General features: G+C 41.1%; 1 protein-coding gene and 1 long non-coding RNA gene across 4 annotated transcripts in view; both read right to left on the minus strand.

Moving 5' to 3' along the window:
• Positions 1 to 1,335, minus strand: part of LOC125615934 — a 9,629-nt gene extending 8,294 nt beyond the window's left edge. The window contains exon 1 of the long non-coding RNA XR_007346542.1: positions 1 to 1,335. This exon is cut by the window's left edge and continues 320 nt beyond it. This is a non-coding gene — a long non-coding RNA (uncharacterized LOC125615934).
• The window catches only part of Agtpbp1 (ATP/GTP binding carboxypeptidase 1), a 280,878-nt gene that overhangs the window by 51,248 nt on the left and 202,190 nt on the right, over positions 1 to 27,440 (minus strand). The window contains exons 28-29 of one of the 3 annotated variants that reach the window (XR_007346540.1): positions 6,155 to 6,264; positions 3,476 to 5,578 (exon numbers count right to left, since the gene is read on the minus strand). The exons of the other annotated variants lie outside the window; for them this stretch is intronic. The gene's annotated coding sequence lies outside the window, so the exon portion shown is untranslated. Of the gene's footprint in view, positions 1 to 3,475; positions 5,579 to 6,154; positions 6,265 to 27,440 lie in introns of those variants that run through there. 3 annotated transcript variants of the gene reach the window in all.

The raw sequence follows: 27,440 nt of genomic DNA on the forward strand, positions 1-27,440 counted from the left end.
GGGGGGGGGGGGGAGAGAGAGAGAGAGAGAGAGAGAGAGCGAGAGCGCACACATAAACAGGCACACATGCATCAACAATGCATCCTGCAGTAACAGAGAAAAGGAGCCCAGGGAGACTAAGAGGAAATCCAAGAGGCTGGGGACATCAGAAAGGAGTGTCATCATCACACCAGCACACAGAGGCTCCCCAGGTGCCTGTCCTTAGCTTTCTCTCAGGTCATCTTGTTCCCTTCTAGGAACTTGCAGGAAGTATACCTACCACGCCCACAGAGTACTCCTATGTTTGTCTTCCTGGAAGGTTCTACAAGCAAACAGTTTCACCTTTCTCTTCCCCTGTCCTTTCCATTCAGTTTGGCTCTTCATACCTCTCTGACTTAACAGCATCACCAATATTTGTCACCTGTACAGAGACACTCAGGAGTCCCACTATTTAGTCATTATAGTTGTCTCTACAAAATTCTTGGATCTTCTCCACCTCCACTAACTACTTCACAGGCTCTTCACATCTCGGCACCAGATCCTGAATGTTCTTACAGGGCTCTTTACTGCCACAATAGTCAAGAGTCTAAACATGATCATGTCTTCAGCTTAGAAGCCTTCAGAAACTCCTCACCACCCAGAGATTAATGATCAGATCTTCTGCATGGCATTTGAGGTTTTCTTCCACCCATCACCACTCTGGGCATTCCCATATTCATCTATCCTCCCCCTCCCTGCAATCTGGTCACCTTGAACTACCTGCCCCTTCTTACCACCACCACACCCCTCCAGCTCAGTGCCTCTGCTAGGTTCTTTTCCCTTCTTAGCTTTCAAGGCCCAACCTAAAGCCATCCTCTCCAGTACTCTTTCCTTGGTGTTTACAGCACAATCTCTAAAGGAGTATTTCCCAGCAAACCCAGGTTGTGAACATGTTTGCTTATCAGTGTCTTCATCCAAACTAGAAAGGTCCAGAGGGCAGGGACTTCATTTCTTCTCTTTGACATCTCAGTGCCTAGCACTGGGCCTAGTACATAACAGGTTCTCTAATAGATTTAAATATTATTCAGGTATAGTGAGGGCAACAGATTGGGAGAACATTGCTATGGAATAGACATTTTGATATAATTGCCAAAAGGAGAGGGCATGCCACACTATAAGGGCCACACAGGAAGCATCAGCCTCTGTCAGCAAGCAGAGGGAGGAAGGGGAAGTGTGGGCAAGATCATTTACTTTTTCCGTAGGAAGGAACAGGTGAAGCAGGGTAAACAGATTTAGGATTGCTAGTTTGAATAATTTTAGCAGGTCCTGGAGCATTGAGTTAGTCCTAGTTTCTGGCACTGGCCTTGAGGTAATTAGGGGAAGCAGATGAGGGTCTGTACTTGAAAAGCACAACCCCTGGAGAAGACAACAGAGAGGCAGGAGGCCGAGGAAAGGTGGCTCAGGAATGCTGTTGGGTTGTTCAGAACAAGATGTGAGCAGCATGTGAATGCAGGCAGACTTTAGATCATCTAGTCTATGGAATCTGGAAACATGGCTAAAGTAGTAGGCACTTAAAAGAAGTAGAAAGAAAAACCAAATAGACAGATGGATGGATGAGTAGATGGATAGATGGCTTCCATGCTAACAGTTTCTGGTAGTCTAGAGATGGCACTGAAGCACTTCAGTTTTCCATCCTTTAGTTTTTGTACATTCCAAATATGGGAAAACAGAATTTGTCCATAAAGCAATTCTTGGAAAAACTTGAGAAATAACCACAGTTTTCTTCCATAGTCTGGCTAGAGTAGATATATTTTACAGATGCCCCTTATTCATGGTTTTTCCTTCTAATTATGGTTAAACATAAAACTCGTAATGTAGTTCTAAGGGGGGGGAGTATGGAATTTGTGTTCACCATCTCAATAAATGCAATAAAAACTGCAATATTCTGGTTTTGAAGAGCTTATTTGTACTGATGGAGTCCCAGTTCTGAAGTGGAGTGTTCAAAGTCAGAGAAAATAGAGGATTGGAGAGAACTGAGGGGTTCAACAGTTTCAGAATTAGCCACACCAAGTCTGATCCCCTGAGTCCCTGATGCTGAATGTGCATACCTTTACCTTTCTTTCCTATCTGCTGCAAACACCAAATTTTAGCCTCCAATCAACAAATTGCTGGTGATTCCAATCTAATGCAAAGATATTCCAAAAGGGAGGCACACTTAGGAAATAAAGTCTCAGGCACACCTCAGAAATCTCCCTGTTGTGTGTACCCCACTTTTCGATAAATTTTATGTGATTTGGGGGGTTGACTCTTAGTTTGGCATCACTAGTCTTATTAAGAACACCCTGCTTGCTTACGTAATTCAAATAAACACAAATACAAAAGGAGAAACAATTGCATTTCTTAGATGGAAGACAGCGAACCATTGTTGCTGTTGCGATCTCATTTTGCATGGTTCTGTTCTGCCACTGGAATGGGATTGCAGACATTTGCAGGGCTGAGAAAGCAAATGTGAGGCCACTATTTCCACTGCTCCCATAAGGAAGGCCACAGGGGCTCATGTAGCTTGGCCTTTAGCTGGAAGCTAATAAAAAGTGGGAAAATAAAACACATTATTGCAGTCAGTACAAGAGAGGTGATACTCGGTTAAGCAGGCCAAAAAGTTTATGGCCTATTTTGCAGGCCCCAGTTCATTAAGCGTCCTGTTGAAAACTGTGCTGGTTCCAAGTTCTAAATGAAGTGAACTCTCCTGACAGTGAGACATTTGGGTAACTTCAGACTTTAAACCTCCATCGTTTTCCCCAGAGGGCATCAGAAACTGGACTAAGCTAAGCAAATGTTGGCTATAGGACACAGGGAGCAGATCAGCCTGCCCAGTCCTTGCTGATGGGAAATGTACCATGGTTCCCTTATGGGGGTTGGGAGCCCTATGAGACTTGAGAGCCATCTTGGCCACTGTCTCCAGCCCCAAATACAGAAATCACATCTTCTTGAAATGTTAGCTTACCATGTGCTGTCTTTGTGCTGGGCTCACTATAGCAGCAGCACCATGCCACCTCTGAAGTTACCACCCTGTCTTCATTTTGCTCTGTCACTGCCCTTGTCCCAGAGTCCCCTTTGTATCTCATTGCTGGACAAATTTTCTAACTTGAAGGAAAACTTCTAATTTCCTTTGCTTTCTTAGGCTCCTGCAGACAACAAAGGCTTCCTTTTTTCTCCTTCAGAGATGAAGCAGATTTGGCTCAGCAAGGACGGACAGTTTCTTAGCCTCAGGAAGGGACCCTTGGTTTTCTATCCACATGACCCTAGTAAATGGTGGGCATAGAGAAAGGGCCAGGGACCTTACTCACAAACACTTGTGACAAATGTATCTCCTCATCCATCTTTCCTGACCTGTAAGTCCTTAAAAACAAACATGACTCCTGCTTTGGCGCCATTTTGCCATTAAACTCCATTCCTTGATCCCAGACCTCAACCTTCTACTTCCATAGAGGCCTGGGACCTATGTATGATCTTCCAGAATAACTTTTCTTTCTTGATTTCCTTAAAAATGTTTTACATTAATCCCCAGTACCTATTTAAAGTATAGTTTCAGGTGATTCTGATGCATAAACGCAGATTGAAACCTTAGAATAATGTCTCTGAATACTGTTCAGTAGTTGTTGAACTGAAATCATGCATTGCATTTACTGGATTAGTCTGACTACAAACTAGGCATTAAGAGATATTACAAAATTATTAATAGTTTTTCCTAAGTGTGATAATAGTATTGTGGTTGTTAGAAGAATTTAAATACATACTTGTATAGCTCAGGATGGCTAAGTCCTATAGAGGAAAACATAAATAATTTAATCTGGAACTGGGATGTAGCTCAGTGGTAGAGCTTGCCTCCTCAAATGTTGAAGTCTTAGGTTCCATCTTCAGTACCAAAAAAAAAAAAAAAGAAAAAGAAAAAAAATTGAATCTAAATGAAGGGTATGTGGGTAGGTATTCATTATATTCAACTTTTTTCAAAGTTTGGACATTTTCATAATAAAAAACTGAAGTAAGGAAACAGTGAAATAAAATACTTCCTATAACTACAATTATGTTAATAAGAAAAAATAAAACCTTTATGAGATAAAATTTTTCCAGGTTAAGATTATGCTAACCATTCAGAAATCTAAAAGAAAATGGGCCCAGAAAGTGATGAAGATCTGTACACTGGGGTGATAATAGGTTGTGAGGCCAAAGACTGTGTCTTACATTATGGGGGTGGGTGTCATTTGCAACAGAACTTGGGGATAGGAGTTTGGGAAGGTTGGTCAAATTGTTTCCCTGGCAGTTTCACTGCTAAAAGTCCACTAAGCAAATAAGAAAGTGAAGAGGTTAAGACATATGCCTAAAGTTATTTGAAGTAGCACAGTGAAAGAGAAAGAGAGAGGAAGGAAGGGAGGAACTGTCCTTCAATAGGGGCTGATCTAGTCATAGGGTGAAATAATATTATAATAAGGTTATAATTTGATGAAGAAGAAAGGAGTTCAAACTTTTTAAATTTTTTTTTGGTTGTAGATGGACACAATATTCTTATTTATTTATTTATTTTTATGTGGTGCTGAGGATTGAACCCAGTGCCTCACACGTGCAAGGCAGGCGCTCTACCACTGAGCTACAGTTTCAGCCTGAGTTCAAACTTTTAACACAAAGAAATATAAGTGTTTAAGGAGATGGACATTGTAGATACCCCGATTTTATCATTACACATTGTATATGTGCATTAAATTACCACACCATACCCCATAAAATATGTAAAATCATTTTGTGTCAATTAAAAAGAAAAAAAACTTAAGGATATAGATCTATACATGTTAACTTGGAGAGATGCCCACAGTTGAAAAACTATCATAGACAGACAGACAGAAGCAAACAAGGAGAAACTATAGCTCTTGTGGGGGTTTTTGTTTGTTTGTTTGTTTGTTCTCTAGTTCATGTTTTTCTGAAATTTTTTAAATGATCATTTATTACATTTGTATTAGAAAAATAAAAGTCCATTTCCTTTCAGTAACTAAAAGGATACAACCTTTCTCACCCAGAGCAAATTAGTGGGGACTCAACAGGTGGCCCTGCCTGTGCCCTGGAAGAGAAGGAATGGCTAGTGACAGAGTTTATGCTCCCACTTAGCCCGGACTGACAGGACAGGGCCACCAGACCTCCTTCCAGGGCTTGAGGAGTTAACCATGTGTGCAGTCCTCAGCTTCCCTACAATGAGGGTACATACTGCTATGATCCTGCTCTCCAGGCATGCCACGCTACATTTCATAGTTTGAAATTGTGCCATCCAGTCTGTCTCTCCACAAACAAATGGAATATTTTGAGCTGCCAGCATTTGGAGGCTCACAGCTTGCATCTTTTTATGAAGAAAAATAAACACTGTGTATCGTAACAACCAAGTTATGATGGATTAAACATGCCTGGGATGGAGAACCATTTGCATGGTCCAGGCCACAGACTCAGAACAGGCAGGGGCTGGCTGGACAGTGATGTAGAACAGGCGTCAGGCGGGCAGACGCAGGAAATGTGTGGGAACTATATGTGGACATGCCATCAGAGAGGACACTCTTATCTGGTCACGTCCCCGTCCTTCCTGAAGAAAACAAGACATGCGTTGTTTATTCCAATGGTGACAATCAGTGGTGGCATCCAATTCCCTCTGTGCTTCCAGTCACGATTCCAATGATTCAAGCCACACTCCTCCCTCCCAGAAATCCTTAGGTTGCTCTGGAGACTAGAAAGAACCTCAAACCATTCACACATCATTTTCCAACTCATTCCTTAGGACAACTGCTCTTCTGATGGACCTCACAACAGTGGTTCTCAAAGTGTGGTCCTCAAACCATCAGCAGCAGTGGAGAACTTGGGAAAAATGCAAATGCTTAGGCCCCACCCCAGACCTATCAAAAGGTGGGCAGAGGGCAAAGAACACATGCCAAGTGAATCTACACTCATTTGCAAACTTTCCAGAAGTTTCTCAGTAAGTTCTACTTACATCTCTTTGGCCAGAATTGGGACATTTGGCCACTACTCACTGCAAGGCAGATTGGAAATGGAGCTTTTTATTTGAGCCAACTAGCATCACACCAACTGCCCAAATAAACCAGATTCTATCTATAAGGAAAAAGGGAAGGAAGGCTATTAAGTTGAAAAAAATGCAAATGCTTACCTCCTTCTTCCATCCCTTACAGCAGAAGGACTGAGGAGAGGAGAGAGCTCCCCCACCATCTATGCATGTGTCACCTGCTTCCAGATTCCCAACTTCATCCTGAGCAGGAGCTTCAATGGACAGGAGCAGACAAGAGAGTTATCAGCCCAGCAAGTACAGCCAGGTCTGAGAAAAGGCCTCTGCTTAACTCTCCAAGCATCTCCTTCATCCACACATTTTGCATGAGTCAGATTGAGCATCTGGAGCTGCTCCAACATCTGAGCCTGTCCCTCTCCAGCTTTTTGCACATACTGTTCCTGCTGCTTAAGATTCTCTTCTCAGGCTTCAGAGCCCAGTATTCTTCTCCTATGTCACCAGATTAAACATAGATTCCTCCAGAAAGACTTCCCTTATCACTCAAGTTCAAGTAAGAGGCCATCCTCTGAGTTCCCTTTACCCAGCTCTCCCAGAGCTCACCAGAGCCTGCTTAGCCATCATTCAGTAGTGCCTGTCCCCACTTCCCTAAACCAAAGACCCAAGACTGAAGCCTGACTAGCAGATGAAGCAAGCAGATTGAATATAAATTCCAAGAGTAGACGAGTATCCTTTTAAGATGAGGACACTCTTTTGTTTCTAATGGGGAGGTGGAGACAGCTTATTATCACATACCCAGAGAGCACTTAGATTGAACCAACTGTCCCTGGGTACCGTGATCATGGATTGGCCATTTTTGAGACTCTTTCTTTCATTAAAAAAAAAGTTACTGGGCTATAGATGCTGCTCGAGCAGTGAGCAGAACAGGAAAAAAAAAGCTGAGTACGTCTCCAGATTTTGCATAATATGGAACTTACCTCTACCCCTCTACCTCTACCCAAAGATGACCCAATACTCCATTTGAATGAACCTGAAGGATATGGCTTTCTGTTTCCCACTCTGAGAATAACATCTTGCCTCTCCCTTCTCCCTGCCCTGGGTTTCAGAGGAAAGCACAATTTTCCCTTAAAATGATAATTAACTGTCTCCACCTCCCTGCAGAAAAAAAAAGACAAAGGAGCAAAAGTTAAATAAGATATTAAAGAACGCAATTCTCACCAAGAGGTCAACAGACTCCTCAGAATTTCCCAGGTAGCCCTTTGCTGTGGTTTAAATGATGGTGCCCCTCCAGATATCACGTTGAAACTGACTCCCCAGTGCAACAATCTTTAATATTTGTGATCTTGGAAGCCAATTAAGTTATAGGGCTATGACTTTATGAATGATATTAGCACCCTAACCACATGGTTTTAGGGAGACCTCCTCCTTATCTGTTTCTCCCTCCATGACAGGACACAGTATTCTCCCTTCCTGAGAATTCAGCAACAGGTCTCACCTTTGGAAGCAAAGAGCAGCCCTCACCAGACACCAGTCTGGCTGGCACCATGATCTTGGACTTCTCAGGATCCAGAACAATTAAAAATAAATTTCTATTGTTAATTATCAGTCTGTGGTATTTTGTATAGCAGCACAGACAGACTAAGATACTCTATCAGAAATCTAAATTCCAAACACAGACCTGGATTTTTCTGGGAATATCAGGCAAAAAATGTTTGACATAACTCCACCAGACTATTTACAACCCCAAATGGAAAAACCAAATTCCCAGAGCCTCCAGCAAGTGCATTGACTACGTCAGCCTCTCACTCATCCACATGTAGTGTCCCTATTTTCTGAAAAGAGATGAGATTCCCTTCCAATGGTAATAGGAAAAAAAATCACAGCTATACTCTTTTCTTTCTTCACCACATATTCCTATGAACTGATTTTTGCTCTGTGCTTTTTTTCATTTAAAGGCAGCAGGTCAGAATTAGTTTGGGGAATCTTTGTCACATTTGTTCACTAATAAAAATTAGGGAAAAATAAGATATGGTCATGGAAAAACGCAAAGCCAAAAAAAGGAAAGGATTAATATTTGTTTAATACCTAATATATATATAATGCACTAATAGTTGTTTTCATTCATTATCTGATCAACACCCATGATCTGTTGAGGTAGGTATCACATGAGAAGAACTGGCACTAATTTCAGTTCTACTTCAAGTATCATTAGCAACTGATTTATTTTATTGATGAGATGATAGACCATAGAGAAGTTTAGTAATTCATTCACTATCCACAGCAGAGGGAGATAATTCTAATATGATTCCATTTTTTCTTTTCACAACTTTAACATGACCAGCTTTCTGCTCTTCTGTAACACAAAGCCCAATTTGCTATCAGAAGGACCCCTTTCCCCTACCAATTGCTCATCCACAGTGATCCAAGCTTCTGGTTGGTAGGACCTTTCATATCTTTTTGACAAACCACAGGAGACAAAGCTGCTCTGGACACAGTTTGAGCTGCAAAGATTTTTGGAATAAGGAATTTAAAACTCACTTTAAAAAAAAAGATCTCAACTCAGAAACAAATAAAAAGAATTTTTCCACTGTGGTGGACTGGAATATCTGGACAATTTTCCCAGCATGTGACATCATTTTTCTTCCAGATTTCCAGGTTAAAAATAGTCCACAAAGCCTTTGAACCATTGTCTTTTTAAAACACAATATGGATTGTGTGTGTGTTTACCACTTTGAAGAATCGCTTTGTGACACGAGACATGCTGACAAGCTGTTCTGAAGGCATGACTGATGCTCCGCAGGACCCATAGACTTGTTGAACTTAAACAAAACACACACATGGCTCCTACATGGTGCAGCCGTTCCAAACTCAGCACAAGACCCCCATTTTCTCTCTCTTACACAGGTAGATCAGGGGCATGCCTGATCAGGCAGAATTTTAGGAAGCTGCCCTATTCTAAGTGCTTTCTCATCTGGATGGACTGCATGTTCTGCTCAAGAAAGACTCATGTAGGTGACCTCTCTAGGCTCTGTAAAGATGAGGTAGTAGGACTCCTCCACCTTAGGGCCTTACCAAGGGCTTTCCCTCTGCTATCACTTAATATGTGCAGAGCAGTTTGCTGAGAGATATGTGAGATGTCTTGTGGAGCCAAGACACAATGGGAGCCCAGGGACGGGGCCTGGTTTGGATGTCGTTTGTCTCACAATGTTCATGTGCTGGAGCATTGGTCTCCAATGCAGTAGTAGGGCTTGGTGGAAGGTCCTAGAGGTTCCACCCTCATGAATGGACAATGCTGTTTCTCAGGAGTGGGTCAGGTCTGGCAGGAGTGGATCTTTTCCCATTAGAGTGGGTTGTTTTAAAAACAGCAAGCCTGATCCCTCCCTAGCCTCCAGTTTCCTTGCTCATACACATGCCCCTTCTGTGCCATTTCCCTTTCCACTTCTCCACCGTGTTGTGGTATATAATCAGGAGCTCTTACCAGGAGACTGATACCTGCACCATACTGTTTGGTCCTTCCAGCTACCAGAATTTTGAGCCAAATAGACATCTTTACTAAGAACCCAGTCTTGGGAATTTTGTTCTATCAATATAAAGTGAACTAAGGAGGACTGGGAACTGACCTATGTCTTTGAGGTTCACAGTTTAGAGCCCCTTGATTATACTGCAATGCCTTAGCCAAGATCAGTAGGCTCCCCATAAACTCAAATTAATAGTAAGCAGGGCATGGACTTCCATGACTAAGTCTCACAGTCACCTGCTGGCTGTCCCTGGCAATGACTCCACACCCAGGCCCTTTCCTCCTTAGGATATCTGTGTCCAACCTGGATCCATAGGAGAGATGACAAGAACCAAATATGAGGAGTAGTGGTTGGCCTTCTTACCAGAGTATAAACCCAAGGGTTGAAGGTGTATATCCTCTGGGCAGCAGTCACTCCTGAATGTCCCTCCAGAGTCCTTGGTCAGACCCAATATGCCAGCTTGGTTAACTTTTTCTGAGCATTATCAGGCATAGCCAGAAGGAAGTGGTGAATCAACAGAAGAAGTTCCCCAGATTCTGTGTAAAGGCAACTGGAGATCCAATTCAGGATGTCCACCCTCCATGGACTGGTGGTCCATCAAGAAGAAGCACCCCTGTAGAGAACCACCAGCTGCCTTCTCCCCTCACTTCTCCCAAAGAACCCAGAAGAGGAGCCCCAGGTTTGAACTCATGGTAAGGAATGCCTGTCTGCTCCAGCTTCCCAACACTGCCTTTATCCTTCCAGAGACACGGGACTCGCCCTTCCTTGGTCATTTTATTCCACCTCTAGTCATTTTATTATACTGGGTCTGAATCCATCAACCCTCACACTTTCACCCTGAACCTACAGGGCCCACTGAGACCAGTACAATCTTTCTGATATACCTATCATTAGAGCATCTCTTAACTTTATGGAGAATAGGGATGAAGCAGTTTTCTTTTGGTGCAGTTTTTTTTTCCAATACTGCTACACCAAATTGCCCCTTTCCTTCCTTTGATGACATTTTGTGCTCATACTATAGATTTAACCTCAAATCCAACCTAAGCTTCATCTCCCTCCTCCAGCTCTAGCTTGAAAGACAGACACCCTGAATGGAGGGGTCACAGTCCACCTCAGAGTCCTCCTTTTTGGGATCATGCTCCTCTTGCATGTTGGAGTGAGGAGATAGGAGATGGGATTGAATAGTGTTTCTTTCCTCCATTGGGTTGCAACGTAGTCTTCATCCTGATGAATGCCTCTACTTCTTGGCCTAAGAGTGAGAGACAAGATTTGGCCCTGGCTGTAAGATTTCCTATTGACAGTGGAAGCTGTTGGTGCCCTCTGGGGTTGATATTTCAGAAGGTGTGCATCTGAATCCTTCAGCGTATCCTATGTGATCCTCTACATGGCACAGCTCCTTTCAGTCCTTCTAGTGCCCTTAGTTTGTGCCACCAGAATACATCCCATTGCCCTTTAGGAAATCTGGTCCACCCCCTGGGCCACACTCAAGTAGAACACTGGAAAATCTTCTCAAGCCCAGCCGTCTGCCACAGGACCCCTCCCTGGGCCCATGGAAACACCTCTGCCTCATCTTTCCTACAGGGTCCATAGGCTCAAGCTTTGTTCACCAGTAATCCCATATCCATTAGAGGCACAAGTAAGACCACATTTGGAGAAAAGAGGCTGAAAATCCCACATTCCCAGCCATTAGGGTTTACATATGAGGAGTCCCTTCAAAGCTCTTGAGTCAATGGAGGAATGTTCAGAGGTAAAGTGATTAGATTGTTAGAACTATAACCTAGTCAGTCCTAATTTGAATGGACTGACTGGGTAGTAACTGTAGGCATGTGGGGCTTGGCCAGAGGAGATGGGTTACCGGGGGCATGCCCTGGAAGGGTTCATTTTGCCTGCAGCCCCTTCCCAGCTCCTTCTCTGTGTTTTCTAGCCACCTTAATGGGAGCAACTTTCTTCTGCCCTGCGCTGTGACCATGATGTTCTTCCTCATCTTGGGCCTAGATCAAGGGATTTGGCTGTTAGTGGACTGAGACTTCTGAAACCATGAGCCCAAATAAATTCTCCCTCCTCTAAGTTGTTCTTGTCAATTATTTTGGTCAGAGCAATGCAAAGCTGACTAACACACGAGCATTAAAAAGTGAAGATGGACAAAACCACTCCAAGAAAATGGCACATTGTAATGGATTAAAAAATTAAGGGAAGGAAGAATATACAACTCTGAGTGCTATGAAGTTATGTAGTTCTTTTCTAAGAACATTCATATATGGCAAATAGCTCCATGCAAACCTGGACACCAATACTTGCTGAGTTATTGGGGCCCAACTCTGTCAGACAACTCCCCAGACCACCTGGTTGTCATAAAGGACAGCATTGGGCTGCCCAATGAGCTCATCTGTTATGAAACTATTATTCCACACTGAGTTTTAACTACCTAGAAAGCCTTAAAATTCAACTCATTCTAAACAACTTAATGAACAAAGTATATTTTCCCTATTTTCATACTCTCATAACTTGGAAGGGAATTAAATAAACGTTCTACATGCTTGCCAAAAAAGCAAAAAGCATCACCTTGAGGCTGAAGCCAAGCATGAGAAAGTTTAACTCAAGCACCGTGAGAGGTGGTTCTTTCTATTAAAGCAGTCGTGTCACAGTTTCACCAGTTATGTGTGGCACTCATCTCACGGTAGCCTTGGAGGCTGCCATTTGATCATTTTCTCTCCTCTTTTTCACCATGTTCCTACTCTGTATTAGTTTTCTGTTGCAGCCCTAAAAATGACTACAAATTTAGTAGGTGAAAACAACCCTAGTTTATTATTCTGAAGTATTTTCAAGTTGGGTATCTGGGCACAGTGTGGGTTAGTTGGTTCTCTGTGTAATCTCACAGGGACAAAATCAAGGTGGCATGGCTGAACCCCTTTCTGGAGGCTCTGAAGTTGAACCCACTTGCAAGTTCATTCAAGTTGCTGGCAGAATTCAGCTTCCACGTAGGACCAAAGTCCCCCTTCTCTTGCTGGCAGCTGGTAACCCAGGTCACTTCCAGTGTATGCGTGTGTGTGTGTGTGTGTGTGTGTGTGTGTTGCAGAGGACAGAGTGCGGTGGAACTTGGGGCTTTGAACAAGAATGGACTGACAGTGCAGTAACTGTAGGCATGAGCGGCACGGCTAGAGGAGGTGGGTCACTGGGGGCATGCCCTGGAAGGGTTCATCTAGCCTGCAGTCCCTTCCTTGCTCCCTCTCTCTGCTTCCTGGCCCCCAGGAGGTGAGCAACTTTCTTCTTCCCTGTCCTGTGACCATGATGTTCTTCCTCATCTTGGGTAGGCAAGGGCTCTACCACTGATCCACAGCCCCCAGCATCTACTGTCAGTTTCTTACAGATACCTGCATCCTGTGGCTCCTGGCCTACCTCCTTCATCTTCAGAATTTTGCTCTCTGTGTCATCTTTCTCAGGCTTCTGCATTTTAAGGGTTTAGTGATTACACTGGCCCCATGAAAGATAATCCAGGATAATCTATTTTAAGGAAATTTGATTAGTAACCTTGAATCAATCTGCAAAGTTCCCTCAGAGCAGTACCTAGGTTAGTATTTTAAGGAATGATCAGGGACAGGAATCTTTGGAACATCTTTAGAGCTTTGTTCACCACACTCTTCCTATTTACTAAAAAATTTTAGTTTATTTTTCTTCTTGCATAGATGGAGATCCAATCGATTTTAGTACAGATTTTTGCTTCCCCTAGACTCTTTTGAGGGATATCTAAATTGTAGCACCTCTGCCATTTAGATAGTTCTCAACTTGCTATTCAACAGTGTAGGCTGGAGTTGTGGTTCTGGTAAATACAATGACTATCACCCGCACACACCATTCAGATCTGCCAAAGACTCACTTTCCTCCGTTGTAAAACAGGGAGGATATTACATCACTTGGAGGGTTGTTATTACAATTTAAAGAAGTGATATATTTGGAAATGCTTTGTAACTCTAAACTGCTTTACATATGGTGTGCACATAGACATACACACAAAAATTAGATGTGGTTCAAACATCACCTCTCTGTGAAGTGTTGTCCAGTTCCTCAAGGCAGAATCAGATGTCCCCAGAGCTCCTGGATCATGCCTCTAAAATACACTTGTTTAATTCTACTGGGATTGTTTATTCATCCCATTAGACTCATCTCTTCAGGGTAGGGACCACATCTTATTTGCTGCCATCTCTATGGCACTGAGCATAGTTCCTAACAGAGTTGGCACATAGCACACACTATAAAAAAGACAACAGCCCTTCCTACCTGTCCCAGTGCTAGCAAGGAGCTGGGCTTCTACCAAATGACCAGAGGCCATGGGCATGGGCTTTGAAGCATCTTAAAGGAAGCCAGGATCTGCTTGGGAAGGTAAACAAAACTAGTGCTTAACATTCTTGGATCTTCCTCTCCCAGTTAGTGATATACATCAGCACACACCACTTCTTGTTTTTAGTTTTACCTTTTTACATTTCCACAAACTCTTACCTCAGATTTCTCACAGCAATTAATAAACTTTCAAGTCAAAAAGATTGATCTTGATGTCTCTTTATCTCCTTTACACACCCATCATCAAGTCTAATTGTCTCCAAAGGATTCCTCAAGTCCCAAGCTTTGGAAACCCCAATCTTTTATAATGGGCAGTAAGCAGGACTGCCTAACTTTGCCCCAGAGACTGTCATTGTACACGTGAACAAAAACGTATGCCCTTTGCTTGAGAAGAAGACAATAAGCCTACATCCCCAAGGCAGTTTTCTATACAAATATCCTTGAAAATATAGACCTGAATAAAAGCCATCAGTGCCTCTGCTTATGAGATATATAGGAGCAGAAGATACACATGAGATAAAATCCCTGCCTTCTCCTTAGGCTACCCCACTCACAAAGTCAGATCTTTCTCCTTCTACTCCAAACTCAGCAACATCAAAGACAGAAGCAGAAGATCCTAAAGATCTAAAATAATAGTAGGACCTTGGGTTTCCTCACTCCGGCTAAGGGGTGGCAAAGCTCCAGGGGGGTACAGGAAGGAGAAGAGAAGGGAGAAAGAAGGCAGATTTCCTGTGGGATACTATTAGGAGGCTGACACAAGGAAGCCTTACCCACTGCACTGTCCCCAGAGGTGGGTAAGACAAAATAAGGGCCTGGTTTTCATTATACTCACTCTCCCTCTGCTTTCATCAGCTTTTGCATTACTGTGACCAAAGGACCTGACAAGAACAATTTAAAGGAGGAAAAGTTTACTTGGGCTCATAGTTTCATAGGTTCCATTCATGGTTGGCCAACTCCACAGCTCTGGGCCCAAGATGAGGCAGAACATCATGGTGGAAGGGTGTGGTCAAGAAAAGCAGATAAGGACTGGGGTTGTGGCTCAGCGGTAGAGCACTGGCCTAGCACGTATGAGGCCCTGGGTTCAATCTTCAGCACCACAGAAAAATAAATAAATAAAATAAAGGTATTGTGTCCAATTACAACTAAAACATAAATATTAAAACAAAAAAAGAAAAGCAGCTCAGAACATGACAGCCAGGAAGTAGAGACAGTTCTACTCACCAGGGACAAAGTTCTGTGGATTGTACCAATGTCATTTTCCTGGTTTTGATACTGTATATTAAATATGCAAGATGTTACCATGAGAGTAACCAGATGAAGGATATGAAAGCGTGGAGGGGGGGTGGGGGAACAACCACCTTTAAATCTGTTATTTCAAAACAAAATAGAATTTTAAAACAATCTCACCAGTCTCATTTCAGTGAGATATTGGAAGTCAGTGGAATTAATATATACACTCAATCCCCCACCTTTAAGCATAAGTCCCTCCAGTCTCTTGAATTATACTTAATTTCAAAATATCTATCAGATGTACAACATTCTGTTGGAAGTAGTAAGTAGGAAGTATCAATTGTGCCACAAATAATGCTGAAATTGAAAAGAATAACTGGATCTCATTCACTAAAAAAATGAAGCTCATACTTAACATTGCCAAAAATATCTTCCATTTATACAAGAAACAAAACTCAGAGAAATCTCATATATAGTTTAACAGGAAAAGTTGGGCTAAATCACTAAATGACAGACCTGAAGGATTTCAGAAACTTTCTATTCAAAACTATTACTTTATAGACTATGTGGTTTGAATATAAGGTGTTCCCCCAACGCTCCTGTGTTAATGCAGGGATATGCAGAGATGAAATAATTAGATGACAAGAACTATAACCTAATGGGTCCCTCCTAGTTTGAATGGACTAATAGGAGCTAACTGTAGTAAGTGGGGCATGACTGGAGGAGACAGGTCACTGGGAGCATGCCCTGGGAGGGTGCATCTTAACTGAACCCCTTCCCTCCTGTCTCTGCTCCCCAGCTGCCATGAGTTGAGCAGCTTTCCTCCACCATACCCTTTGTCATGATGTCCTGCCTCATCTTGGGCCCAAAGCAAAGGAGTCATCCCACCATGGACAAAACCGCTGAAACTGTAAGCCAAAGTAAACTTTCCTCCTCTAAATTGTTCTTTTTGGGTATTTTGGTCACAGCAAAATTTGACTAACACAGAAACTGTACCAGAAGTGGGTCATTACTATGACTAACCTGACCATATGGTTCAAAAACCTTTGGAGTTGGTTGGCAGAAGTTTGGAAAAGTTTGGATATGCAACCTGGAGAAGCTCTAAAATGTGGTAAGCAAAGCTTAATGGGCAATTTTTGTGGGAGTTCAGAAGACCAAAATGCTGACACTAAAGACTGCTTATGAGATTTCAGAAGGAAGTGAGGACTCTATTGGGAATTGGACTAACAGCCTGTGTAGGTCAACTTTGCATCACTGTGACCAAAATACCTGACAAGAACAACTTAGAGAAGGAAATGTTTATTCGGACCTCGTTATTTCAGAGACGTCAGTCCATAGAAAGCCAAGTCCATTACTCTGGGCCCAAGTTGAGATAGAACATCATAACTGGTGGAGGAAAGCTGCTCACTTTATGGCAGCCAGGAAGCAGAGAAGGAGAAGGAGGTAAATAGCCACAGGGAAGAACCATCCTTCCAGGGAGTGCCCCCAGTGACTCACCTCACCTCCTGTAGCCAGGCCCCACCTACCTAGGGTTACCACCCAGTCAGTCCATTCAACTGATTAGGTTACAACTCTTGTGATTTAATCATTTTACCCTGAATATTCCTATATTAACACAGGAGCTTGGGTGAGATACATCATATCCAAACCATAACAAAGCTTTTCATGCTAAATTCCAGCAAAGAATTTTGCCTGTGTCCTGAGACTTTGTGTGAGACTGAATTTAATGATGAACTGGAGTTGGGGATATATCTCAGTTGGTAGAGTGTTTGCCTCACATGCACAAGGACCTGGTAGCACCTAAATAAATAAATAAGATGAACTAATTAATATGGTGGAGGAAATTTCATGGCAGCACAGCATTCAGTAAATGGCATGGATTTTTCTGGCAAATTTTAGCCAGGCTTACTGTGAGAATCAGGAGTAAAAAGTAGGGATGAAAAATTGCTAAAACCTAGAGTCTGACCAGAAAAGTGCACATAAAACTGCAGCCAAGGAAAGTGTGGTTGTTGAAGAGATTATGACTACTAAAGATATGCTAATTACTTTGCACAGAGATAGTAGAAAACAAGACCACAGGGGAAATTCCTTTGAGAAAAAAAAAAAAATCCTAGGGACACCATGCTTGCACAGGGGGAAGGCTAGGACGTTGTTTCACTATACTCTGTTACCCAGGCACTCAGCAGCCACTGCAACCAGGATCTCAGGGGCCCAGGTATTAAATGAGCTGGCAGCAGATCTTGGTGTCATCCATGTGGTGCTGTTTCTGCAGGAATGCAGGATGAGTTAAGGGTCACGGAGGCTTCCACTGAGATTTCAAAGGAAGGTTTGGGAAGCCAAGCAAAGTGCAGCAGGGTTGGAATTTCTGTAGGCTGAGAGGGTGATGTGAGACCCAAGGAATGAAAAGATGACAGTAATGTGGACTGTCTGCTGAAAAAAAAAATTGCTGGCTACAGAGAAAGCCAGGATACAACCAGCAAGGCCAAAGGGGCAGAACTGCCCAAGTCCTTTGAAAGCACATCTCACCACCATGTGTCCTAGATACTATATGCAGAGTTATGGGACCGATTTTCCTGGCTGGGTTTTGTTCTATTTTGGTCCCATTCCTTCTATCTGCGCTCCAATTCCTCCCTTTGGAACGGGAATGTGTACTTTATGCCACTGTATATACAGGTAACTTTCTTTTGATTTTTATAGGAGCTCACAGCCAAGAGTTTGCCTTAAGTCTCAGATGAAACTTTGGACATGGACTTTTGGACAATGCTAAAAATGTTAAGACTATGGGACTCTTACAGATGGACTAATGCATTTTGCATTATATATGGACATGATTTGGGGGCAGGCAGAGGCAGAATGTTATGGTTTGGATCCTCCAAAATCTTCTGTGTTAATGCAGGAATATTCAGAGGTGAAATTATTGGGTCATGAGAGCTGTAACCAAATAAGTCCATCCTAGTTCGAATGAACTGGGTGGTAACAATAGGTAAGTGGGGCATGGTTGGAGAAAGTGGGTCATTGGGTCATGCCCTGGAAGGGTTCATTCTCCCTGAAGACCCTCTCCTCTGTTTCTCTGCTTCCTGGCCACAAGAGGTGAGCAGCTTTCCTCCATCATGCTTTTTTGCCATGATGTCCTGCCTCACCTTGGGCCCAGAGCAATGGAGTTAGTCCACCATGTATTGAACCTCTAAAACCATGAGCCAGAATAAATGTTTTCTCCTCTAAGTTGTTCTTGTTGAGTATTTCAGTCACAGAGATGAAAAGCTGACTTTTCATAGATTAAGAAGTGAATTCCAAGGACATGCACTATTTGCCCATGTTTGACTAAGGATTAGCTGGGTCTCCATTCAGTTCTCTCGACTTCCCTAACCAACTCTGCTTAGGAAGCAACGAACCAGCAAAATTTATTAACTGGGAATTTGTTTGCAATTTTGGTGAGAAAAAAAATTATTTGTCCATTTATCTAAGACTGCTAGCTTCAAGAGAACTGTTAATCTGTGAAAATACTGGTTCTAGGCTTAGAATCCTTAGTTGAAATTTAAAGGTCCATAATGTGTTATATGCTTGTTAAATTCAAGCACATGATGTCCTAGGGTAGAATCAATAGTAACTTTGGTTATCCATATAGTTGTGCTTGGCCCTTTCCCTTCTAAGCCCTAAAAGAAACTGAACAATTCCAATTAACTTCCCAGTGAAAGGGTGAGTCCTGTTTCTGAAAACAACTAAGTGGTCTATGGCCATACCATCCTGAATGTGCCCAATCTCCTCTGAAAACAACTAAGTGGGCTTGCTGGCCAGGGGCAGCTAAGGGCCTTGAAGGAGATGGGGTCAGGTATAAACTCATCCCCAATGAAGGCAGTTGGAAGGCAAGTTGAAATGAAATCAGAGCTTTATACCCTTACAATTCATTATTTTTCTTTCTAAATCTAAATCTAATCCTATTACCTACTTGCTTAAGACCCATCCATAGTCCCCCATGGGCCTATGGATATAGCCCCCTGGCACAGCTTTCAAGTCCATTTGTGAACAAATTCCACTCAATTCTCTTCACCTACCAAACTCCACCCCCCTGCTCATCTTGTTCCCTCTGCCTGGAATCTCTAACCTCCTTCATCTGTCCCCATGCCGCCCACTCCTTAGCTGCCAACCCCCTTCCCCACTTGCTATAATTCCCCAGGTCCATGATAGGACTAGTCATCCCTCTGTGTCCAATGGCACTCTGTCTTTCTCCAGGCACATGATGTGTTGTTATGTTGCATCATTTCATTTACTGAAAGTACAACTACCTCCTCCTTGGGATTCTGAGTTCTCTGAAATAAGGACCATGTCTTCCTAACCTTTTATATTACTTTTCCCTACTTTGTGACTTATAAGTGAATGAATGCTCAAAATTAAGAGCTGCCAACCTAATAGGCAGATATTCTACATTTCTCAAACCTAAAGGCAGCCACTATTTTCATTCCCAGAGTAGAACAATCAGATCAGGTCAGTAGTAGGAAAGAAAATCTTTTCATTTTCGGATAGACCTATAACTTCTAAACAAAGAACAGGAGCATCAAAGATAAAGTTTGAGGAGAAAATCAGTCCTGAGGAATTTAGTACAATTTTGCAAAATAATAAAAATCTTAACCAGTAATTGAACAATGACTTGACACTTTGTGCTTTTTGAAATATATAATGTACCAATATGACCGCAGACCAGTAGTGAGATAACTAGTGTCATTGAAAACTCCATTACCAAAAATCCCATTTGCTCTGGTTTCTCATTTCACATGAGCTATCATCTTGCTGTTCTCCTGTAACACCACTTAAAAGCCTCATTATTAGGAAAAGGGAGTACACATTTGGACAGATGGGGTGTTTGCAATTATATTTTAAGGTGCTTCCCAAAGTTATAAAGTCGAAGCCATAAATGACATGATGGGCACATAATTGTCAACAGAATATGAAACAAGCCTGAAATTAGAGTCAGCTCTGCAGAGCATAAAGGGATGTCCAGCAGAGCACACACATCAGAAATGACCCAATGGGGAAGGGGACCTTAAGGCCAGAACCAGAAAGGTGGGTGACCTCCCCAAGTCACTTAACCTCTCTTTGACTGAATTTCATCTGAAAAGATAATGGGACTTAATGACCTATGAGGCTCCTTTAAGCACTAAAGCTCCTAGAGAGAGACAAAGCAATTCTAAAATATTAAGTAAAATAAATGAAACTGAGCCAAATGGATCACCACCCATGGAGCTCTGCCATTTTATTGAGCTATTATTTTGTGCTGAATGTTGTGCCTATTATCCTACAGATGTAATTGAATCCACACAATAAAGCCAAATCAGCATTTTTGCTATCTTACAGATGTGGAAATTCAGGCTTAGGGATACCCAGATGGCTTGCCCAAGGCCATCCAGCTGGGTAAATCACAGGGGAGCAGGAGATAAATTCAGGTCCGAAAAACCCAACAGCCAAGCTCTTTCAAATAAGCCATGCTTCCTGTTTGTTTATTCATTTGTTTTGGTTTTTTAAGGCATCAAAATGTTCATTATGCACAAATCTCACATACTGTGCTCTTATGTCATAGGCAACTTTTCCTTTTCAAGGCTGTCCCCATAGATTATTTAAATTAGGCTCCAGATCTGGGCCCAATGGCACATGTCCCTAATCTCAGCTCTGGGGATGCTGAGGGAGGAGGATCACAAACTCAAGGCCAGCCTGGGCAACTTAGTGAGACTTTGTCTCAAAATAAAAATTAAAGGGGCTAGGGATGTAGCTCAGTGGTAGAGACACTGCCAAAAAATAAAATAAAATAAATCAGGCTCAACTTATATGACAATATGAAAGATTTCTGAAGGCCATGCAGGGCCTGCTCCCGTTCTGATGATATCCCTGAAGAAGGGAAACGCATGTTTTCCCAGGGATGTTTGGGCCCAGTTTTACCAATGAAGACCACAAAATAAAGGCATGAGTCTGATAAGGACTGAAAAGCTGAATGTACAAGGGTCTCTTGAGTTTGTTCTTCTACTGGAGACACTAACTGAAGTGGCTCCAATGTCCATTAAATGTTGAGATTATTTTTGACCCAAAATGAAGAGGCAATTTCCAGGAAGTTTTTAGCAAGATATAAAGGCTGAGGAACATCTCTTGCCTTCTCTTCCCTCTCTTTGTTATAAATGTAATTGTGGGAATAGAACAAACTTATGAATTGTACCATTTTCCTGCAGCCAATACGTTGTTGCTATTTATTTGGGTCTCTATAACCTCATAGGCTATGACAGTAATGTTTGATGATTTAATAAAATGAACATTAACTCCCAAACGCAGACTAATCTCATGTTAGAAAAGAACACCTATAAAAGGGCATTCTCTGTCCCTTTGAACAAAGTCCAAATCCATAGTTAATAGGAATCCAACCAAGATTCCCAGTTTGGGACAATGAAGCAAACCTACTGTGGATCTGAAGATTCACTAGCAATGCTGATAAGTGGTATGATTAAATACACAGGCATCATTAGAGAAAATTATGGTGAACTTAGACCTCTGGGTGTTTCATATGTACTTATGAACTCCTGCTGGGAACTATTTTCTTGGAGGGTGGGAGGTCATTTATGGGGGACTGAATTCAGGGGCACCCGACCCTGTGCCACATCCCTAGCCCTATTTTGTGTGTGTGTGTTTTTTTTTTTTTTAATTACAGACAGAGTCTCACTGAGTAGCTTAGTGCCTCTCTAAATTGCTGAGGCTGGCTTTGAGCTCCCGATGCTCCTGCCTCCGCCTCCCCAGCCGCAGGGATTACAAGTGCAGGCCCTGCCGGGAACTATAGAACTAAAGATAGTTTGGTTTGTCTTCCCATGTGGACCTGTAAAATGGTACTATTCAACTTTCTACTTCCCTAATTCTGTAAAAATAAGTTTCATCATTCAAGATGACATTTGTATTCAACCTAAAACTTCAATTCTCTGGGCACGGGCTACCTCCTGCTCCATATCAGGGACCTGTCACTGTGGATTCAGCAATAGTTCCAGTTGATGGTCTTCTCTGAGCCCTTCCCACAGGTGGTAGCAGTGGGTGGACCAGGTATATTACTCATTAGTGTCTAAGGCTGGTCTCCACATGAGCCCCTTTGCACTAACTTTCTAGTGCATCCCCAGGCAGGTGCAATAGGACGTGCTTAACTTGGGGTACCTCCTCCAGGAGTATACTCACATTACAATTTTACTGGCGAGTGTTTTTCATCATATAGAAACACTAGATTCACAAAAAAAAAAAAAAATAGCATGGGAAATAATTGTTTTAGAACCACATATTGGCTCTTTCTCAGTCCTTGAACATTTTCCCCAAAACCATGTTCTTTATCCAAATCTAGATAACAGGGCACTTCTTTTTCTCTGTTTTTGCTTTAACAACAAGAGTTTATGGTGGGTATGACTGGGGAAATAGATCACATAGTGGTTGAACATCATTCTTACCTACAAGGAGGCATATGATGGGCTACCCCTGATAAGATAAATATGATGGAACAGAGGCCATCCTGATAATTTCCTGTCTTCAGGGTTGGACTTAAAAGTATACATTCTATTGTTTCATAACACCTGTTCCTTGGTGGTTGGCAAAATGGTGGTCCCATGTCTGTAAGCCCATCCTTGAAACATACTGGATATGAAATCTTCTCCCTGGTCACATCCTGTAGAATCTTTGTAAAAAACCCCATGGTAGTTTTTAGTAGCTGCTTTCTACAACCAACTGATTTTGACATCATTTACTAGCTGTATGACATTAGCTAAATTTTGCATTTGCAAATTGGGGGTAATAATAACTATCATAGGATTATTGTGAGGATTAATAGGCATATATAGATGCAGTACATATATAAGTACACATAAGACTAGACACTCTGAAAATGCTACCCTTTATCATCATCAAAGGGAGAAAAAATCATTCTTTTATTTATTCCAAGTACTGGACATATTGGCATGCTTTGCAGTGGCCTTACTAAAAGGTTTTGTAATTATGATGGACTTATCTGTAAAGAGACAGTGAAACTTCCCCTATAAAATTCATTAGAAGTAGACTGGGGTTGTGGCTCAGTGTTAGAGTGCTCACCTAGCATGCATGAGGCACTGGGTTCGATCCTCAGCGCCACATAAATATAAAATAAAGATGTTGTGTCCACCTAAAACTAAAAAATAAATATTAAAAAAAATTCACTAGAAGTAAAGGCAGGTAGTCTCTGACCTCTTGATACTGTTTAGGATGCCTGCTCACATGCATTTGGCACACACATCCTAAGAATGCTCACAACAGATATCTTCCACAAGGCAGGCATGACCAGTACCCAGTAAGATGGATGGAGTGGCAATTACTCTCTTTAGAAAGGGAGTAGTACTTGCTACTGTGCTTAAACTGAGAGAATTATGAAAATTGAAGGTGATACAAGCTGAGCCTAATCCACCAATAAATAAAAATTTCTTCATATAAGTTTTGCCAGTAACTCTAACAGAAAGTTGGAGTGTTTTGATCATATTCTTTTTTTGTGCTTTTGCAAAAAGGTGATTTACCCTCTAAGATTGCATATGGAAAAATAGAATATTGTGGACTTATTTCTAAAACTTATATCTTGGCCCTCCCACTTACAGTGGTAATGAATCTACAAAATAAACTATCTTTTCAGTAAAAACATAAATCTTTTAAAGAAAATGAACAAAATGTACTTTTAATACATTGGGCAAAATTCTTTCCCCTCACCATCAGAAATCAAGGCAGCTTTTCCAAGACTTAGGAGAAATCAGAAAAGATAGATGGAAAAAGCTTGTAACTAAAACATTACCTATTTTGTTAAACAAAATAAAAGACTCAAAGGCCTCTTTACTTTAAAAAAAAAAAAAGTTGGTTAGAAACAAAAATTGGATGTACTACCTTCATCACAACCATCCATAAAAGAGTGATTTGGAAAATATGAGAATCATTTCATGGGCTAAAAAATGTTTCCTTTGAGATATGCTCACAAAGCACCAGGAGAGTGCTTACCCCATGCCAGATATTTTGTCAGTGTTAGTTCTTCCCATTTTTCTAAGGATCCCTATGGCATGTGGTGATAAACAGTGACATGGTTTTCCAATATGGTTAAACTACTGACACAAGGCTGACAGGCCTGATTCCTTTGCAAAGAGAAAACACAGGCCACTGGCTACCAGAATGTGAGAAGAAGCTCATGGTTATCCCCAATGGACAAAGCCCACCCCACTTTATATTAGCAAGTCCAGGTAGTCACCTGGCCTCTCTGAACCTCAGTACAAAGTGGAAAGCCTAATCATATCTGCTAATAATGTTTGTATGATGCTAAACTAGGTACATTTTTAGGGAAAAAAAATGTTACCCTTAAACTCCTTAAAGGGCCATTCAAATGATAATTATCTATGAATCCTATATCTATGTATGGGTGACAAAGGCATGAATTTGCAGTTCCAAAGTTGGATGGAAATAGCTTTGAAATGGTAAATGAATAATGCTAAGTTTCACTCTATTACCCATGCTGAGGCTAGAGATATCCAACTTCTATCTTTGCATAAGTTTGTCCAATTATGTACCACTCAGCAAAGGGATCTCTGATTCTTCTCAGCTTCTTCCCCAGTCCATCTTACCATGATGTACCATTAAAGAGGAGCTCAACTTCAATATTAATACTCACATTTATGCCCTTCATAACTACTAGAGAGAAATTTCAAGATGCTAAAAAGTTTGCTCTTGGGACATTATCTCTGAACTAATGATAAATATCATCACTGGAGGAAATAATCCCCAAGTTCAGAGAATCATGGACAATAGTGTGGCTCTTTTCAGGCCCAGATAATTTTTTTCTGGCAGACAAAAAAGAAAATTGAGTTTGTCTGATGTGTTTGAGGCAAAAATCTATTGTGCCTGCTAGAGTGTTATTTTGGGTAAAAGAACTCAACCATTCCTTTTAACTTCTCTGAGGACATGTGCTTTGGGTGAGTCATTGCTTCTGGAATGGACCCAAGTTGCTGGCTTTTCAGATAGGTTTCAGACATCTATGTACTTCGTACCACAGTAACAGAAAATTCTTCTCAGAGAGCTTCAACAATGAAGGTGAGTAAACAAGTCCACAGAACTGACACAACCTGAAGTTTGTACAGCTTGATGTGGGGCTGAAATGATAAAAGGATCCAGTTTTTTTCAATGTCTTAGCTCTGTTCCTTCAATATTGGTTCATCTCAGGCATCTTATCTCCTGGATGCACTGTGGCTGCCTGCAACTTTAACCTTAATTACAAGAAGGGTCCTGTTAGCATTGCCATTCAAAGTCCTGATGTTAATTCTGCTTGGATTGGCTTAGCCAACTTACCTACCCCAACCCAATCTCTGTGGTCAGCAGATGAAATGTGCCAGATGGTACCATTCAGGTTGTGTGCATTATCCCAAAGGTGGTAAAGGGCAAGAACACACTGATCTGGAACACTGGTTAAGCAAAGAGAAGTTTGGGTGTTCGGGAGGAAACCACCTAGGCATTCAATCCATCCTGTAAGAGATTTGGATTTTATGTAAGAGTAACAATGGTTTAATTTTGTTTTGTTTTGCTTTGAATAGTTCTTTATGAGGGAGAAATAGACTGGCAAAGGTAGGCATAAACTGAATACTCCTCTCTATTATAAATACATATACTTATCATAAATGGTATCTATGTTTTAAGTATCTATATTTATCATAAATGGTAACAAATGGATATTTTCAGATTTTAAAATTTATCTTTTTATATGAAATTGTACAATTCAATCACTATTTCAATTGCTCTATATTCTGAAAGAAAGAAAAAACATGAATGTCAAATATTTCTAAGAATAAATGTAAGGAAAACAGAGGAAAAAAGAAATCATACAGATGATATGAAGTACCAATGGGAAAGTATAAAAGTAAAAAGTCATGATCCTATAAATAGAATATATAATTTGACTTTAGTAAATATTTATCATTAAACAGTCTAAAATTTCCTACTTTATCCCCTCAGCCAGAGAAAAAGCCATAGAGAATTCAATCTATTTTCTAAGGTATAGAACTTCCAGCCTATTTTAATTTTCAATAACAAGCACCTTTGCATTTTATAATTTCTTCATATTTACCATTTGTCAAAAATATTTTTATGTTGTTTCAAAGTATACCACCAAAATTTGAAAGATCACGCATCATAATTACCCTGACTAGATTTTTGCCATTGCTCACCTGATAATCCCTTGCCACTCTACCAATGATAGCTTTGAAAGGAATGTCCTACATTTGTTATTATACAGGTAAAACTTTCTGAACATTTGAAGCTAAATTTCTTCTTTCCTTCAAACTTAGCTGGGTTTACAAATAGAGAGGTACCACAAAGCCATTGCCACTTCATTGGAGTGTGTGAATATGTACATATACAAATACAAATGAATATCTACAAGGATCACTGTAGTACTCAAGAAATGGTGCCCGCATCCCAGGCTGCAGAATACCTCTGACTAGCCGGAAATACCACAGAAAAGGGTCATTCACTTGGACTTAGGCACTTTTGCTTTGCTTTGCATAGTTCTTTATGAGGGAGAAATAAAGACTGGCAAAGGTAGGCATAAACTGGATACTCCTCTCTATTATAAAATACATATACATAAGTTGCCAGCCTTAGCAACTTAGCACTACATTGTTAGCAGCCTCAAATTGATTTTTTTTTTTTTTTTTACTCAAACGCCTCTAATAACCAGTCAGATTCAGGGAAAATGGTAAGATTTGCTAGAGGAATCCTGGAAATCAGAAAGGATCTGCAATGGAGTGGGAGGAAGGAAGGATCATAAGGCACTACTAATGGTCACCTTCCACCAGTACAGGTAAGTAAAAGTGCTAACTGCCATTACTAAAGGAAAACAACTGGCATGGAACATTTTAAGGCTAAAACTTCATTTGCATAAAGAAAATAAAACTTTCTTCTAGATTTTCTTCTATGTTGCAGGAATTTGAATATAATAAGAGAACTATTTATGTTAATAGTAACATTCTATTGTATAAAGTAGAATAGTGTCCTAATTAAAACAGGTTTTCCTAATGGAAAGAACTACAGTTTACATATGTTATGAAACCTTCCAAAATAGGAAAAAAAAACTCACTCATTTTCAATTAATATTTTGTAACAATTAAAGCATGCATAGGAAAGCAATAAAATTTATAAGGATACATTTATTTTTTCATTACTGTCATTTATTTCTGGCTCATGCACAAAAACAATTCCATTAGTACATTTATTGTATTATCCATTTCAGTGTCTATACCATTATATTAATTTGGATATGTGAAATTGACGAACATCATAATCATTGCTGTTAG

This window comes from Marmota marmota, unplaced genomic scaffold (assembly GCF_001458135.2).
Source record: "Marmota marmota marmota unplaced genomic scaffold, marMar, whole genome shotgun sequence".
NCBI lineage: Eukaryota > Metazoa > Chordata > Mammalia > Rodentia > Sciuridae > Marmota > Marmota marmota.